This window comes from Motacilla alba, chromosome 1 (assembly GCF_015832195.1).
Source record: "Motacilla alba alba isolate MOTALB_02 chromosome 1, Motacilla_alba_V1.0_pri, whole genome shotgun sequence".
In the NCBI taxonomy this organism is placed as follows: Eukaryota; Metazoa; Chordata; class Aves; order Passeriformes; family Motacillidae; genus Motacilla; species Motacilla alba.
The window spans coordinates 96,059,929-96,079,549 of record NC_052016.1 but is presented as its reverse complement, the minus strand read 5'-3'; the positions used below and the strand labels follow the sequence as shown (position 1 = coordinate 96,079,549).

General features: G+C 38.9%; 1 long non-coding RNA gene across 11 annotated transcripts in view; it reads right to left on the bottom strand.

Moving 5' to 3' along the window:
- LOC119698814 overlaps positions 1–19,621 on the bottom strand; it is a 159,323-nt gene that overhangs the window by 12,215 nt on the left and 127,487 nt on the right. For 8 of the 11 annotated variants that reach the window (XR_005256266.1, XR_005256272.1, XR_005256268.1 and 5 more), the window contains exons 3-5: positions 1,816–2,671; positions 1,682–1,727; positions 28–156 (exon numbers count right to left, since the gene is read on the bottom strand). This is a non-coding gene — a long non-coding RNA (uncharacterized LOC119698814). Of the gene's footprint in view, positions 1–27; positions 157–1,681; positions 1,728–1,815; positions 2,672–13,478; positions 13,554–13,725; positions 13,885–19,621 lie in introns of those variants that run through there. The other 3 variants (XR_005256281.1, XR_005256267.1, XR_005256279.1) reach the window with 3 other exon arrangements.

The following is a 19,621-nucleotide window of genomic DNA, read 5'->3' as shown; positions in this document are numbered from 1 at the left end:
TTATCTATGAATACAGCATTACTTTACCATTTTGAGGAGCAGATATTCAGCTGTTACTGAGAAGGTAGTCAATTGCATCATCAAATTTAGCTGGCTTCCACTTGGTGGCTAGAGTTCATTAAAGATGAACATCCACATCTTATTGTCAATCCTTTTCTGCAAAAGAATTATTGTTAATCAATTTTGATATAAAGGTCAGAGAAGAAGAATGCTATGTCTTCTGCCCAAGCCTGGTCATTCAGTCAACAGAAAGAGCCAGTACAGTATTTTCCAGAGGAATTAAAAAGACAGACAAATAAACAACCAACCAAACCATGAAATGGCAAGTCATAGATCAAGCTAATAGTGCAGTGCTGTTGCCCATGGAGAACAGCACTCCTGCCTGACTTCCCAGCACATGGTACATTTGCTCTTACTTTATTAGCCAAGCAGGACTCACTTCTGCCTTCCCAGTACACCCAGAAGTCCCAGAAATACAGTGATGGTTCCATCTGTTATGGTAATAGCATTAACAACTATTCTTTTCAATCAAGGAACCCTATTTATCAGATGGTCACCTGTAGCAGGAAATCCCACTGGCTGACCACATGCAACACAACTAATTTCTTTTTATTTCCTCTAAATTTACTATTTCAAACCATTTAACTACACTGACTGCCCTCTTGTTCATAAGTAATGTGACAGAAAAAATAAAGAGATCATGACTCATGGTTTAATTAATCACTTCCAATAAATCACACCTTCAGGAGCCTCAAGTAGGTGCAATATTGAGAAACTGACTTCCTTGCTGTGCCTTTTGCATATAACGTTGATCCAGAGCAAAGGGAGAGTGCTCCTGTCCCTCAGGGGTGTAAATCTCCGAATTGCTTTACTGGAGAATTACACAGCAGGATTGAACAGAGAAACATCTTTGGGAAGCACCTCACAGGAATGCACATTTCCACCTCATTCCTGACTTTTCTACAAAAATGCTTGGAAAACATGCAGAAGTCATTGATCCTTTGGCTGGTGCACAAAGCCAGCTGTTTGTACACAGTCCATCTTAACATTAATCTGGCTGAAATTGATTAACAAAAAGACACTGCAGGATGAGCTCGTTGTAGGTAACTGCTCCATATCTGCACAGCAGGAAAAAAAGTAAATTATGGTCTGTCTCTTGTTTTCTCCAGACTAATAAATCTTAAATTTTTTCCTAAAGAATGGCATGCAGAGAGGAAACACCCTGATTCAGAGCATTGTGTCTAAGGGGGGGTGTCTGCAAGGTGGCAGTGACAAGTCTGACTGTTCAATGTCTTGAGACAGACCTGGGGTAACCTCATACTTAGGCTGTTAAGTAAAACATTGGTTTACAGCATCACTGCTGGGACTATGATAATGCTGCAAGAGATACGAATGGGGTTATTGATTTATTTGAATCAAATATTGTTAACATCAGCCAGAGGAGAGGACTCCAGGTCCCAAACTGGCTAGAGGCCACTTTGCTGAAAGGGCTATGATTACAGATAATTGCTAGAACTGGAGTACAGACCTTGCGTTCGTGACTTTCCATGTCCATCCATTTTTCTTCCCCCTCTGAGATTTCTACCTTTCCCTCCAGAGAATACAAAAGACAACAAACACCACACAAGAAAACACAGTCATTTCTGCAAAGTGCTGCTTAAAACAATGTGCAGTGCCATACCTAGTCCTGCAGGGAGCTGGCCATTAGGCTCTGTTTCAATAACCTTCTTTGGGGACAAAGAAAGAGAGGCTAGCAGTGTGGTTAGAAGAGGTACAAGATGCACAGATGCACCTTCCACTTCCCCCTGGTTTTACCTCTCTGTAGAAAATGGGAGGTCTTGGAAGGAGAAAAGTACTCTAGACCCTGCTGACTTTAGATGCCGTTGCTTTCACTTTATGAGAGAGGAGACGTCCTGAAGCCCAGCATTCTGGTGGCATGTGAGACTTTTTTCCTCCTCAGTTGGAGCTGTGACTGAGCTGTGAGCTGAATTTCACAGTCAATGCAGCAATCCAATAAGATAGTGCCTTGATGTTTGGTGGTTATCTTGATTTTGGTAGTGCAGTGGAAAACGTTTTGTACCTCACATAAATGACACAGGCACAGAGATGTGAAAAGTCCTGTAGGAGCAGTAGCAACTGCATACAGCTTTTAGGCTAAGGATTAGTTGCCTTTAAGCAGATTGCCCTCACTAGATTGAGAACTGATTGCAATACCTTCTTGTCTCTTCTTTACCTCAATCAATAATTTTTAGGGTTCAAAATAATCAGAGTGCAATAATTCCTCCACAGGAATAGTCATGTAGTGATGAATTACATATTCCAGACTGCATAAGTATGAAAGAAGAAAGGCAAATTTTGAACAAATTCTGCTATACTGAGGCTAAATTTGTGTCTCTGCTGCTGACAGGTATGTGTCTTTACTGCCTTGCAAAGTTTAATATTTGATGGGAATAGGCTTTGGTAACACAACAGACATTAAAAATAGACAAACCAGCCAAAAGCTCAGCTGTATGTGTCCTGTGTGTGCCTTTAAATACTATTAAAATTGAATTTGACTAGACTTGCTCAAATCAGACCTGTTATCAACAACACATTGTCTCAGGAGACCAACATTTGTCCAGTTAGGGCTTCCTTCATTAATCGTCCAGCATCAAGCAAGCCAAATCCAAATCTGTGGAGAAAAAGCAATTAGATATTTTAAGCAGTGATAAGAACACCACAAATAATCAATTTCTATGGCATTAACAGCTACCTGGGCCAGAAAAAGTCTATAAAAGCTAGAATTTATTGCAGAACACCAGACAGCTTACAGAGAATTGATTCTTAGTAGTATGCATAGATTGCTGGATTTAAAGAGAAATCCCTAATGGTTTTTACCTTTATTTTTTTCCTTTTAAAGAGAAAGCAAGGATAAGGTGTTCATGAGGCCAAAATGCAGCTAAAGAAATGTCGTAGGACTGTTAAACAGAATTTGTCTATCTTTCAGATGAACAGAATGCTACCACACTATTTAATGGCAATTATATGCAATCTAATGCATAAACTTTGTAAGAGATGAGATGCCAAATACAGTCATAATATTCTATGGTTAGAAAAATACATTAATTTGGCTTATTTTTGAAACATATATTGTACTTGAGATGCCAAAAGATTAGAAAGCATTTTTGCAGTTGTTCTGCTTGTGAATCTTTAGGCTTTAAAGCCTTCTATTCCTCCATAGCAATCTCATATTGGAGTATTTTATTCTGCATTAAACTTTGTGATTTGTATTCTATTTATAAAAGCAAAACAAAAGGTAGTGCAAAATCCAGCCGGCAGAGCATTATTGTCTGCAGTGGACAACAAAGTTTTAAAACCTATTTAGTCTTAATGTTCCCTAAACCAAATATTTGTATGTAGATGTTATAGTTGCTCTTTAAATGCTGAACCAAAACCTATCTGAACTCAGATTTCCAGACCAACAGTCTGAGAAGTCAAAAGGGGCTTTGGCAATCTTCTCCTCTGACCTCCTGTATACATACACTAGAATATTTCCCAAGTAGCTGGATTAAACAATGTATTTCAGAAAGATGTCTAATCTCATTTTAAGGACTCCCAAGCTATGGTGAGTCCACCTCCTCCCTGGGTAAGCTCTTCCAGTGTTTAATTACCCTTACTGCTAGGAGACGGTGTCTTATTTCAAGGTTGAATTTGTCTAACAGCATTCAAATACTGAAAATGCAGGGTGTTTGAGAGAGAGCAAATATAAGTGACATGATACACTTTATACTAATCCTAAATCAAAAGATTATGGAAATATTGAAAACATGACAACTAAAGCTCTATTTTGGCAAACATTTATGCAAGGGGGTATCTCTCTGCAAAGGAAATGGTTTTCTTTCAATTCTGCAAGCTGACATACGTGTGTAAAGTTACGTCAGGGCTTCAAGTGCAACTCAGAAAGAGGCATCTGGAGGGACTTTTGCTGAAAAAAATATTAGGCATTAACTAATAAATACAACCTCCCTCCATTTCTGCCCTCTTCTAAGCAGCCTTTGTGGCTGCTTATAAATACTAGAAGAAAAAGTGAGAAAACTTCCTCATTGCAGAAATGTGATTGCTGCCATAGGGGGATGACTGCTGAAATCCAAACACAACCCAAGAGGGGAGAGAGGGAAAAAAAAAGGGATGAAAAAAAAAAAAGGAGAGTTGTCAAGATAATTAAAACTTTGCAACAATTCAGTAGTGGTGCTGATAAAAACAGCACTGCTGGCTGAATGCAAATAAGATGGTAAAGGCCCTGTTTGGATTATGGTAATTACTCAGTCTGAAGTTAGCTTCAGCCACACACACATATGAGCACACACATACACACACAGCAGTGGAGTGGAACCTGACAACCATACTTGGCGTGCGATCATAAAATTCCCTGGCACGCTCTCAGGATGCCATGTGGAGCTATTTGTACAGTTAGGTACGGGACTCTGCAGCGCAGGAAATACCAGCGGAAGCACGGCTGACCCGCCTGGCCTTCAGCGAGAGCCTGCCCCCCCGCTTAATGCTGGCCTGCATTCAAAAGTGATCTCTGGAGAAGGCAAATCAATCGAACACATGTTTGGTCTAAAAATGTCATTTTGGAATATGTTAAGATATTTCCTTACATTAGACCATTTTGTTTGCCCCAAAGATTTGTCAAGTGCAATTGAATGCATACACATCACAACACATGCCAGTGCCAGAACAAAATAATTTCAATGTGTCCTTTAGTACTCCGATAAAATGCAGGCAGTCGGTGTTGAAACGAGATGCCCTGTGAAAGTCTTGAGAGCACTGGCATTCTGCATTTCTTCCAGGAACTTGTTTCTTTAAAATTTGGGATCAATCCAAATGAGCAGATTTTGCGTAAGAATGAGGAAGAGGACCAGCTCAACCTCTCCTCTTGCCTTCTAGACGGAGGAGTTGAGGCAGGCTAATTTATGTGATGAAAAATCATTAAAGGAATTACAATTTCCAGCTCTGATTCCTAAATAATAAAGCCTTTACGAGGACAATATCATTACAAATAACCCTATTAATCCGTTGATTCAGCTTCAGAGCCAATTCTGATATATGACAAAGATGTGTTTCTTCAACAGTTTTCGCAAGTTAATATTAAATAATATTGGCACACACATCATTTTTATTACTGAGTTCTTTGATTTGTTCACCCTGCACAGTCTCTGCAGCTGTGTGTTTTATGACCTACCCATCACAGGAGAAACTCCCATTAGCACCGGCACACAGCAGAGGAGATGTGAACTTTGCAATCAGCCTTGCTATCCTCGCTCTGTTTTTGGTTAGTGCTGAAAAGGCTCTTTCCAGCAGATCAGAATAGTCACAGCCCCATCTGAAAGTGCACCCGTACTGTGAAGGGCAAGCTTCCCTGCCTGGCATGTTCAAAGTCTGCAGAGACTGTATCAAATCCAGATTTATACATGACTGTGGATGTCAAGATGCAGTCCTCTGACCAACAGGCTCCTGAGGGAAGGCACCCACACCTCCCCCTTCTCTCCCCTTCCCTCCACCTTCACCCCCACACCCTTTTTCTCTCTTTGCATTGACCCAGTGTGGTTGCTAAAACAGACAAACGCGCACACACACACACACATACACATACACACACACACAGACACACAGAAAGTGCATCAGTCTTGCAAGGCTGCAAGATGCTTGGGTTGCTGTACTTCAGCTGAGACACAAATTAGGTCTGTTTTGATTTGCTGCGGGCATCCTTTGCTGGTGTGTTTTTTCTCTTTTTCCAAAAAAAATGCTTCCTTGAAAGAGTACTTATCAGCTGATAGACCAAAAATCAAAATTATGTGCTATCTTTTCTGAAATTAACTCAGGGAAGTTTGCACAATGTCTTCTCTGCGATCTTTATCTTAATTAAAACAAAGACATATAAGAAGGGGAAAAAAGAAAAAAAAGCAAAATTAAAAACTGCCAAGCTCTCAACTCTTGCCAATCACCTGACAATACTAATCCAAGACTTGCAATTGTACAACAGAGAAGAATGATTGCTTGCAAATTTATAATTTCAGCTTAGAAATTAATTTTGATGGGGTTATCATGAAAAAGGTGGTCAATATAATTTGCATCTAAGACCTTAACATCATCCTTTCCACTTTCCTGCATTTTGTGCATATTTAATCACCTGTGGTTGCCTCCGACAAGATGCAAAAAGTTGGGCTATGATTCTAAAACAATCAAGAATGTTAAGCATTTCAGAAATGGCATAACATTACTTTGCCATAAAATAGGAACATTTGTGAAGGATATAATATTATATTATAAAGAGGAAAAAGAAATTGCAAAAGATTGCTAGATGTTAGTCTGATGAAAATGCACATTTATTAGTTCAGATTAGACAAAAAGTGCTTTATAACTATATAGTGTTGCTATTGCGATAAATGTAGTATTTGTACCAAAATGCTCAGTTCTTCTCACTACTGAGAGATATGGGATTATGTGTCTTAAAATTGAGGAATAATGATAAGACTTAAAAGACAGATTGAAGACCCACAAGATCTTGAATTTTTTTATTATATATCCATTTCCAGAATGAATAATAAGTTTCTGGACCCTTTAATGCTTTCTGTACTGTGTGAATTTTTTATTTTTTTTATTAGTGTGGACAAATAAATTTTATTTGATAGCTTGTTGTATTTAAAGACAGTGTAAAACTCTCATTGCAAACAGTTGTTTACAGTGCGCTTTTCAGCACAAAGCTGTTTTAAAGCTCAATTGTGCATTTTGCAGATAAAGTGGGAAAACTAACTGAAGGCTGTATTGTAAGCAGTGGTTGCCGTGGAAACCCCAGTTTCAAGAGCTGGTTCTCCATTACCACTTAATTTAGGCTTCCTAATTGCATTCCACTAAATCGGTAGCGACAATATCTGCAGAGCAAAACTGCATGCCCAGTCTAGCGCAAACCTCTTTGAAACAGGCTTTTTGAAAGCCAGGAGCTATAAAAACTCAGCATGACGTGGAGCATATGAGAAACCTGTAGTTCAAATGTACTGCTGCTTGCTTTCTCATCCTTAGTAACTTCAGTGCGCTCCACACCAATCTATTAGTTCAGTCTACCTTAAAGATCATAAAGCTCTGCCATGTGGAAACTCATCTGTCCACCAACACATTGGTGCAAAATAGATTTAATTGTACTCCCAACCCAGTATCATGTCCATCTTATTTTACTACACACCAGCAGGTAGCCGGTGCAGAGCCTTACTTTCCTTGAACTGCCCTTGCTCCATAATACGAGGAGAACAATACTTTCTCAGTTTAAATCATTTGCCACCGTTCAGCTGTGCAGCAAGCCAGACCGCCCATATGTGACCTAAAGAGAGCCTTGTCAGAACCACTAGACATAAAAGCATTCCAATTATCGACCATACTGCTTTAATAGAGGAGGCAACTAATATGATAGTGTAAGTGATTCTGCCACTGAGAAGCTCTTCGTCACTGTCAGATTAACACTTGAGTTAAACTCTTGTAAATCAGTCACATTATGCCGTCGGTTGTGAAATAAACACAGACCTATTACTCTTAGAATTCCAGAGGGCTCTCCCCGCCATCCGAGTTGCACAGGATGCCCTATTAATCTGAATTTTGTCATGTTTATTATTTTGCAATTACTAATGTGGGTAACGTTGGAAAAATTTAAGTTGTCTACGATTAGATTCTGAAATGGATGTACATGCCTAGCAAAATCTCCTGTGAGGGAAAAGAACAGAGAGGAAGAGAGGAAAACAGGTGACAGCTTATGTGTAACTTCTGACTGAAAAAGACAGGACACTACCAAATTAATTAAATCCTATAACTCTTAAAAAAAAACCAAACCAACAAAAAACCCATAGACCATTTCATGGCAAAATATTCCAGTGTCTTCAAGCTGAAGACTTCCTACAAGCTCACAGTGAAATGCATCTCCTAAACACTAATGTGGTTACATTTGAGCCCTCCAATATGTATTAATTGAATGCTGAAGTTGAAAACAATAAGTAAACATCTGCTTTTATATTGCTTCTTTCTCTCCACAGTATGCAGGTAAAATACCTTTAAGTCATGCATTATCAGCTCACCATCGATTTTTCTATTTCTGTGGATTTCTGTCAAGTTTCTTGTCTTTTTCTCAAGTTTTTGTCTTCTGCTCTACCTGAGCTACTTTGAACACAAAATGAAGACACCTCTGCTTTTGATACTGGGATTTTGATGTGAGAGAGTGGGCAGATAAGGATTGTTCACACAAGTTGGGATTTATGTCCCGCAGCACACTTCTACTCATTTGATGGAGCCCTCTCAGATGGATGGTGAGGCTGAGAGAGAAGGAAATGGGGATGGAGACTAGAAGACTGGCTGTTGAGTTTGTTTGGTCCCAGGTTGCTTCAGCCAGGTGGACACTCCTCAAGATTTCTAGTCTTCTCCTCTTTAGATATTAGGAGCCCTATCTGGAACTAAGGCAGATACTCAAAAAATGTGTACAGATCTTTCTAAAAATGCTGATCTGAGATGTAATCCCGGTGTGTTCCAGGTCAGAAATAGCAGCCAGAAGAGATTTTAGGCTAAAGATCCTTTTCAGGCTTAAAGATCTTTCTCCAGTGAAGTAGGGAAAAAAACTTCCAGTCACTTTTTTTCTCTATGAGTTTTTTGAAAGATCTGGGAAGACAGGTACAAAATGCTGGAAGTAAAAAGGGAGGAACAGGAAGAAATTGGCACCACTGTTCTAAAACTCTGCAGAAAAATTGCTTGAAAGGTCCTGCGTTTGGAAACCATATAATTTTTATATTTGGCTTTGCTCTTTAGAAGGCCCTTAACCAGGGGCAATGGCAGAAACCAAGGGAAGACCAGTAAAACTGTATTGTACTCCGAGGAAAGTCAGAAAAGACACTTTTCCACTCTGTCTTCTAGTCCCTGTGAGTCACTTCTCTAGTGGAAAAGTGTGGCCTTGAAAAGGTTGTAGGAGAACTCAAAGGAGGAAACCCTTCACCCTGTGTTTTGGATGAAATGAATCAAGGAAGAACTTGATCAGAGACTGCTCTAGGCATCATCCACAACAGATTAAACTTTCTTTGGGTAGGAAGAGGTTGTTGACACACATTATTTCCTCTGAGCAGTCTTTAAAGTGGTAACTGATCTAAAAAGAAATAAAATTTATCCAATGTTATGTGTCCCTGACAGCCAGAGACACATTACATTGGATAAAAATTCTGGTTTTCAGTTTAGGTAATTCAGGTCCTAGAGAAAAACAAAGAAAAATTAAAAAACTCGCAAGAGACAATGGGACCTATTCTGTCCTCACATGCATGACTTAGTTACAAGTGGACTCCTTGCCAGCTTCTGAGCTCAGCTACACACATGCAATTTAAACAGAGCATATATTTTTGTGTCCAGAATCTGGAATTTTTGCATATAGGAATTCCTATTATTTTTTATTATTTGTATGTTATTATAAGGACCATGGTCTCATTGTTTTGAGCTTTGGGAAAACAAGGCTCTATGTCCTACCCATTGAAGAGATTAAGGCCCAGAAGAACTTGCAGCATGTGAAGGGTGGAAACAGTCTAACCATCAGCCCTCTACATGGTCATATCTTCCCAATTACAGAGGCATCACTTAGAAAATATTTGACTTTCTTGGAATGGATGCTTTCAGATGCCTGACAAATGCTTGGTGTGTACCTTTCCCTTCCATCCCTGCACACAGTGCAAAACTGCTTGCTATCCCAAATTTATTAAATCCTCATCCTCAGGGCTGGTTTACCCTGGGAACACACTCAGTCTTGTTTCAAGCACCTGCTTTTAACAGGGTCTACACACCACTGCTGCCAGATTCTGTGCTCAGCTACACATGCGGCTTCCTTTGACTTGGAGTATACATTTTACTGGGCACAGCCAGTTCTTTTAGGGCATGGCTCTACACAGACATGGAAGCCCATCTGGCTCACCTTTGCTTGGGGTTTGTAAAGGCCCTAGCAGAGGATGCAGAGCGGAGGAATTTGAAGCAGCAGAAGGCAGTGGTCTTACTGCTGTGTTTCGGGACCATATCTGAGGTGACAGTGAAAAAAGCAGGAGCACATTGATAAGTGGGAATTGTGTAAATGAGCTCTTCCTCTGAGTGCATCTCTGTACACAGCACCTCACTATATAGTGATCTGCATAGTGAAAGTAAGAAATCAGGTGGACTTAAGGACTTACTCCCATGTGATGGAAGTGAAAGAGTAGGGATAAGAGAGAGGATTTTGAGTCCTCAGAAAAGAGCCAAATCAGTGTGTTCAGTCTCTTCTGTGTGCCTGTTTGAGTGCCTGCAAGTACAGCTGGGGTTCTGCAGGTTTGGGAGGGGAGGGTTTCAGGGCAGGGAGCAGAGCCAGGGAACGACTGCTCTCTATCCCTCGCCACCCCTGGCACCTTTCCCGGTGGAAGTCAGAGTGGGGATTAACACACACGGAACTGGTTCTGTTCCAACTCCCCAAGAGGAAAACAACATTTTTTCAAGCTATATGATTCTTGTTTGTAGCTACGTGACACGTTATTTAATGGCTGTGAAATACTACATTGTTCTGATTTTGAAGATGCACACATCTTTGGAGGACCGCTCTCATTTTTCTAAATGCTTTTTAAATGCAACATTTACAAACACCTTCATTTTCTTGTTGTTGCTGACTCGCTCATTGACATTTTAAGCTAAACAGCATATGGCTTATAGCTTTGCACAAGCAATTGTATACAATTCATACATTTTCTGGAATTAAAAAGCCTTGGAAACGTGGTGACAATTTTCAAAACTACAGGTTTATTCTTAAAACTAGGAGATCTGTGAGGTCTATTCTTCATTTTTACAGAGTTTTCCAAGTGATCCAAAAGAGTTTGCTCAGGGCATCACAATTTCCTGTCTGCAAAACAACAGAAACAACACAGGTGGATGTTTAGATGTTTTATTGCCACGTGTGTTCAATGGTTTTTGTGGTCTTTAGATGGAAGGTTATTACGGGAGTGTAAGGTATTAATTACTGTTATCAGCACCTAAGACATCTCTTGCTGAAGATTTAAATCAACATCCTCTGGAAACATAGGAAATAGGATTTAAAAGGTCTCCTGCATCAAGTTCAAACCCCAGCTTTTGCTGTCAACTGCACATCACACAATTGGTTTCATGAAGTGCTCAAGTTTCATGCTGTAACCAATGAAGTTTCTTGCTTCCCCTGCTCCTGTTGGAGGGCTGCTCCAGGATATCATTCCTGTGCTTCCTCCTAATTTCCTGTTGGAGTTTATTCACGGCAATTTTATAACCATTTGTTCTTATGTCAACATCATCCTTTAAAAAACTCTTCTCCCTTTTTGTATATTTATAGAAAACAGTTATGTTCCCTTTCAGCCTTTTTTTTGTCTGTGCAAACAAGTAAGACACTTTTAATTTGCCATGTTAGATAGCCCTTCCTCCTCCTACCAGTGCACCTCTTTGGTGCTTGTCCCAGTTTGCAATAATTGTGTTGCACATGGATACAATAAAATGGGTGACCCAAGCTGTTCACTGTCTGCTTGTACTCTGTCAGAGAAATATCATCCAATGAAAATTAGGAAAAAAACCTCACCACTTCCCTTCCCACTCTCCCTCATCAAAAATTTTTTTTTAATATAGGCAAAATGTATCTAAGACTCATGATCACCTTTTATTAGCAATGAGAGTGATCCAAAATTTTTAATTACCCGACTTCTACCTCGTCTTTCAGCCAGCTGCTGAAGAAATGCTATCCACCCAACCTGTGTGCCTAAACTCACTGCTTCATTATTTGTTTTCTGAAGTGTACCATCTTGAGGCTACACTCTCAGATTTCTCCTTGTCACATCCCATTCATTTTCTTCCCTTTTCTCTGCTTGCACTGCAAGATACTATTGGTATTTTTTCCTAGCTTTGTGTAATCAGAAAATTTCACTTGCATATACTCCCTTTGCTGCAGTGCAGATGCTAATGAAAATAGGACCCTACAAAAGGATTAATAATAAAAGCAGTATGTGTGGGACCTGATTACTGATCTCTGTCTATCCCAGTAGATCTATTTTCAGTACAACCTGCAGTCACCTCTTCTCCAATCAGTTCCCCTCAGTTCTTCTGACTGATCTCTTCTTTCTCCAGTTTAAATTATACCCCTCTCCCCAATCACGATAATATGATTTACAGATACCAGAGGAGCGAGATCTATTGCATTTCCTTTCTTTAGAAAAACCTGATTATTTATTACATGATGCATTTTTGGACAAATCTGACATGTTTCAACACATCTCTTGTTTCCTTCAAAATTAAATTTAGAACCTGGCATGTAATGAGAGCACATTATGAAAGTGAATAAATGCTGCAACTGTTGTGTACTTGGTACTGTAATGGGTTAATTGTTGCAGTGCAGGAGGCTGATAGGGAGCCACAAGAAGGTGCATGCCTTAATGAGGAGATGGTAAGGAGCCCTGGGGCATGGAATAGTGGCTAATATGAAGGAGAAAACAGTAGGACAGAAAGCTGAGTAACCCAAATAAAGATACATTTGCTCTTGTTTATGTTGCAATTACTGTCTTGCATTATCACTGAGAAAACTTAGAAACACTAAAATAACTCAATGAGACGGATGTGTGCATGGAATATTTCTGTCCCAGACTAGGTTTTCTATGTTTTAAGGTTTCACTGGCACTCTCTACTCAAAACAATAAGCTACCAGTTCAACTGAAAACCAGAGCACTACTTTGATGAGTGGACATACTGTTGGTACAGTCAGAACTTTTGATTCCTGGGGAGGAATTCTGTTTCCAGCCTGCATTTTTTTAAAGGAGGAATTTTTGAAAGACATCAAGTTCCCTTGGTCTAATGGCAGTCCAGAAAATATTGGAAATTAGTAACTTTAAAGGAGTAACATGGATCAGAACAGTTCTGCTTCAAATACATACTATGCAATGACACTCATCCACTTTGTGACACTTTGTTCAGATTTTCAGGCAAAATTACGACCAGTTACAGTTTAAGATGGGTCAGTAATACATAGAACATTAACTTTGCCTTAGTATTTTGGATTAAATCAGTTCTTTCGTTCTTGGAGGCTGGCTGGCAGTGGTAATGGAACCTTGAGAGACATGAGGATCAAAATCAAAGTTGTTCAAATCCCAGCAAATGTTTAACTTCATGTCCAAAATGATCAATCAGCCTTATACTATCTCTATATCTTTATCCGTTAATTAAATACCTTTGAGTCATATTTCATATTTCAATAAGGATTTAAAAAAATTAAATCATTTCCCTTCTTTACAGCTGGTGCACAAGTAGTGGGCTTTATTATATGTACTTTCTCCAAATGTAACAATACATGATACCTGGTCTTCACAAATAGCTAGTTGCTAGACATTTCTTTTTAGGATTAATTAATTGTAGGAATAAATCAATATAACTTTAAATGGAACTGGGATCAAAGTCAGACTTACTGCATATTGATAATCATCTAGGTAACACTGGAGGTAACTTCCAAGTCAAATAATAAGATTCTCAAAAGCATGTTTCTATAAAACAAAGGTAAATATACAGTCATTAATAAAACCTCTGTAGAGCACCACAGAAACAATGAACAGAATCAAAGTAAAAGAGAGTTTACCTAAACATCAGCTAAACCTTTTTGTTTACCATAACTTTATTCTCATTTTATTATAATGGATCTTCTCCCCCACTCCTTACATGTTTCCTCTTGATTCTCCAGCCTTCTATATCCTCCTTGCTCTCCTTACAGTAGAAATTGCCATACAGGGTCAGACAATAAGTCTCTGTGGTCTAACATTCAATCTCTCTGAAAGAGCCAGTGTATCAAGTCTCCTCCTTGTCTTTAACAGAGACTGACCTAAAGCATGAAGCTTGCCATTAGTATCCCTCTTACAAAATAGGTAACTGCAAATGTTTTGTACCGACTGTATCTTACAAAGTACTTGGCCTCAGTGACACACAAGGGCAATTATTACAATGAGCTAATTATAACTGTGAGTGGAGAGGGGGAATATTTTTTTTTTATGAGTTTCCAAAGATCAGCTTTTACTTTCAGGCAGTATTTCCTTACCCTCATGTAATGATAGGAGAGCACGGATGAAAATTCCTGACTGACCCCTACTATTGTTTTGGAAATACTTATCATGTCAGCTGCAATTTTGTTTTCTTCCTGTATTTCTGAAGTCTCCCATTCATTATCTGTTGCTAGCATTTTTGTTGCTGTGTAGCCTTGCTGGGCTTTGCAGCATGTGTGCACCAAGTCCTGCATAACAATACACCAAGGGGTGAGGGAGCAAGCAGCAGTGCACTGATTAAGGAGATGTTCTGCTGGAAACATGGCACGCACTTGTGTGGATGTGTGCCTCAAAGTGGGATGTCCTCCCAGAGAAGGAGCATCAGTGTCACATCACCTCTGGAGACATCCCCGGCACAGACACATTGGCGCGCACTGCTGCTGCCTCTGTGTCCTGCCACTCCAGCCGAGTGACCTGTGGGTGGCAGGGAGTGACAGGGAGTTGGCAAAGCTGCAAGGTTGGCTGGGAATCTTTCCTAGCCGGAGGCAGGATGCTTCACAAGCCCCAGGGACAGTGCCCCAGGGCAAGCTACCCTGTCTCTCAGGAAAGCAGGTTCTCAGAAAGAGGAGGGAGGGAGCTGCCATGAGCAAAGTGCTGGGGGCTGAAAGCAGCGGGGGGAGAGTACAGGGCAGCTCATCAGCTGTGTGGAGAGGGTAGGAGAGCAGGATCTGGTGGTAAATGGAAACACATGGGCAAGTTCACAGGAGAAGAGGTAGAAGAAAATAAACAAGAATATCTTTGGGAGGATAGTGAGGACGAAGGCTGGGAAGCTCAGAGAAGGTGAAGGAAGCATTCTCCCTTTTGTGATGAAAGACTTGTCTCTAATATAAAATGTCTAGGCTGTCTGTTATCAGCGCCTTGAAGATGCTACCTACTGATGAAGTAGAAAGAAAGACAGGTTTAATTTTCCAACAAGGGGATAATAGGTAAGTTAGTGCTTTTGCAGTGGTTTATGAATATCTGATCTCCCTGTTTTGATAGTACTTTCTCACCTCATCTATCTCACATTCTGCCTTATCCTCAAGAAAGAAAAGAGCACTGGGTTACAAGCAATAGAGAAGAGTTCAAATGCTGTAGCCTCCATAACCATGAGCTACTTGTAGAAAAATTTTAGGAAACTCCAAGTAAACAGTCTACATAAAATTGTGGAAGCAATATCTCCGACTGTTATTGAATGGAGAATCAGTTCACACAGAATCACTTACTGTAAAAAGTGCTGCGACACAAATCTTATAAAATTATTCTTAATATTTAGTTTGCTAGGACAGATTTGTTATAAACTTATGAAAAAGGGGTTAAATTGGTACTAATCCACATTCTTTCCATGTTGTTGTTTATGTGTGTATGGACAATTATTTTGCCATAAAACTCTCTTCTATTGATTTTTCTTAAATAATTTCTTTACTATACCAGTTATCTTTACTGCATAATGGCATCCGAAAAAGGACTTGAACCAAATTAATAATGACAATGCTAAAATAAAAACCTGTGCCATTAATTTGGATCACTGTGGCACGTAGAAAATTTTTTGCTAATTAACCCAAAAGAAAACATATTCCTGCTCATGTGCAGTTACTATAGAATCGATACTGCCTACCTAGAGCAGATGACAATGTGATTGAATAATCTGTTCTTCAAAACTAGTCTACCACAAGTGATCACTTCTCTTGTGTGCTCTTCTCATCTCTGTATGAGTGGTGAGGGAAAAGATAATATACCTGGATATGCTGTTAGGGGTAATGCTCAAACAAGAAAATAATGTGTATATATTGCTTTAAATCCCGTCCTATGAAAAAACTGCTGAGACCTCTAATTCTCATGACGACACCCTTGGGAGCTGTAGGTATCTTGAAAACAATGCTGCATGTCACAGTAAGTGTCTAACAGCATGTGACTCAAAGCCCTGCGTTGCGAGAATAACACAAGAAATAATTCACGTAGTTGATAATTTCCATTTCAATTCAACAAACAATCTGTTACCCAGATACAATTGTATCTGTGAACCCATAAGCTTAAATTTGGAATGATACATGACTTTGAGACTTGCATTTCAAACAACAACTAAAGGAACTCACTGCAATATGGAGACGTAAATGTATCTGCATGGAAATACAGAATAAGTCTTAAATGGGAATGTTTTTAAACAAAACAAAAATTGTAAAACTTTATACAGATATAGACACTTTTACCTTGGATTTGGACAACTAATCAAGTTCCTTATGATGAAAATTTCCTTTTTATTATTAGTATTGTCTATTATTTGCATTGTGAAATGCCTTCAGGGCCTGAACCAGAAGCCAGGTTCCATTATAATGGATATTAAGCATGTAATGAAAAGGTAGCATTCCCCTCCAAAGTGTTCTTGAGGTAAATTTATATTGCACTCAGAAGACAGAGGTGACTACACAAAGCTTGGAGATACCAGAGCCAATTTTTAGTTAGGCATCTTGGTAACCTAGACCAAGGAATACCGGCCCATTGAGGACTAGTTACCCTTCCTTCACAGTCAATTTTGCAAATGTCACAGAGAAAAAAGCAAAAAGTGAATCTTGAGGGGAAGAAAATAGACTAAGGAATAGGGGAAGTTAGTAATGTCATCTGATTTTGCATGTAAAAAAATGGCTCAGGAGCACATATAGGGAAGGTTGTGAGGTTACTCCTGTGAGAAGGAGGGCTAGAGGTAAATGCAGAGTTTGGGATTATACCCAGTCTAACACTAAAATCCCTGCTGGTGGTTAGTTGTGCTAATTTGCCTGCCATCTTTGTTGTGTGCTTCTGGTGGAGAAGCACACAGCTAGCACGCCTCGATGGCAGTAGGTTTTAATTGAGCATAATTTCTTTTGGAAAGTCACAGCATTTTCTTGGAAGGCAACAAGGGAAAACTGATAGTTTTGTTGTGTAACTGAGTTTCATAATGAAATGTCTTACAGCAAAGTCTTGTTGCCTCATTACTCTTAAACCTTTATTAAAAAAAAGCTTTTAAAGTGTATTACTTAATTGTATAATTTGAGGATCTTGCTGCACAATTCCATATGAGTTCTATATTTGGCCTCTCCTAGATGCACAGCATTAGTAACTAGAAGTCAGGAATATGAAAATTAAGGTTGAATGGACCATTTTCCCTCCCTTCCACAAACACCTTGTGATGCAATCTAATTATATTGTCCACTACTGTAGCTCTGTTTTGACATGTTACAGATTCTCAATTAAACCACTTAACCTGTGACATTGATAAGTCCATAAGTCAGAAGTCATTACATGGTGTTGTTTTGTAGTTTGCTTCAAGATCCAAACATCGGTGAATGATTGAACAAAACTTCAGAAATATTTTAAGTGCTGCAATTTTACAGGGTTTCAGGAAAAAATCTGTGGCTAAAAACTTAATAAAGGAATTTTCAACTCAGTGTGAATGGTAACTCATGTTCAAATGTTAATATATGGCTTATTTAACAATAGATAGTTTTAAAGTTTTAATTGTGTCTTTCTTTTTTATTAATGATGCATCATATCCACTCAAACTGATTTTTTGAATCTATACTGACTGAAAAATTACATTCATCGCATCTGGAAGTGAGATGAAGAATGAAGAATTCAGCCCTGTTTCAAAAGATGAAGACCATGTTAAAATCACCAGTTATAAAGAACAGGCATCTACGTATTTACAGTAACTGTGGTGTAGTGTCAGTACATTTGCTTTGACTAGATTTCTTTGTGACTTCTGTTGTGAGGCTTTTGGCTCTGAACTAATTTACCTTTCACAGGACTGGGCACTCCCAAGCCGTAATGTGCTTCACAGGGAAAATATATCTGAGTAACAGGAACAAAAATGATAGTACAACAACCTCCAAGATTTTCAGGCCCTTCAGGAAAATTCTGTGTGAATATATCAAGCAAAATTTTAGTGCCACTGACACAAATAAAAATTGTGTTTTGGCATTTCATGAGTCTAAAAGCTCATATGGGGATGCCTCAGTATGTACAAGTGTCCAAGAAATTTCAGCCTTGAAGGACTTTTCTAGGTAAGGCTCAGATGTCTATTCTGCATCTCCTTCAGTACTGATGCCACTGATGGATTTAAAATCCATTCATTCAGCAATTGCTCTCAGGCTACTTCTGTAATATATCAAAAAGTAGAAAAATTTTGGAGCCTGAGTCCTGCCAATATCACTTGGGGAAGTGAAGAGTACAGGAGAGGTGGAAAGAAAGAGGGGGCAGTTTTGCTAAGAAAGGAAATCAATGATTTATCTCTATATCCATTTCTTCTTCTGTATTTAAGCAAAATCTGAAAATTTTTCTTCATATTCAGTTGATCAATCCACCACTCTCATAATTAATTTAAAATTAATATAGATTTATATAGGCTGGCTTAACCTGTCCTGGCTATTAGCATGGCCCTGCTGCCTGGGTTTTATATCAATTTCTACCACCTTTAATTAAATAAATAAAATACAACTTTTCTACATCAATAGAAATAACTCTGCATTTGTACTATGAGAATTTAAAAGTCAACCTGACCTAAAAATAACATGTTTCCTCAAAGAAGTGTTTATTTTGTATTTGTTAACTATTAATGTATTGATGGACGTATCTTTCTGATGTAATATATATTTACACATATATAGCACAGGAGTTGATAATTATGAAGAATTTTCCAAGTCTGTTTACTGTATTGTTTCTGTGATACTTACATGAAGTGATTAAAACATTGGTCTTGCAACATCCTTTTATATGAAATGACCTCAGTGGACAAAATTAAACACTTATTTTTTAGTGGGTTTTTTTGATGCATTAATTTTTTCCCATCAATCTTAGTGTTCACATTACTGTACTTCCTGGTGCTCCCTGTTATGGACATCACTGTGATAGATGGGTAGAAAATACAGAACAAAATACAGAAACTCATTCTGTAAAAAGCTTGAATATATGGAATTCAACAATGAAGACATTCACTTTCCATGAGCTTGAAATCTAGGCATAAGATAGGGAATAACAGTCAAAGAGGCAGATAACTGAGGCAATATCAGAAACAGGTGATACCAGTCAGTACTGCAGGTACTGTTCATAGAAGCTGAGGAGTAACTACAAATTACTGACTGCTCATGGTAAACATGGTTTCAGTAATAACTAATATTCAAATAGAAAATAAATAGCCAGCATATGAGCATTTTAAGTCTATAATCCATAGAGGGTTCAGGTGATCCCATGACAGACAGCTCAGCTTTGCACAGTCCGTCACCCTGATGGATGCCAGCACTCTTGCTGCACCTAATAGAAATTACTTGGAAGGTCTCCAGGCATCCTCAGTCCTGGTCTGTGCCAGTGAAATGTTTGGGCTTTTTCTTTCACCCCACTTTTACTAGAACTGCTCAATGCACCCTTCTGCACTAGCACACTTGCCCCTTATTTATATGTAATACCAACTCCACTCCACTACATACTGTCCATACAATCTTTTTTTCAGGCTTTTGAACACTTCCCAGCAGTAGTAAGCTCATATCTCCCATGCCTTGATGGTACAA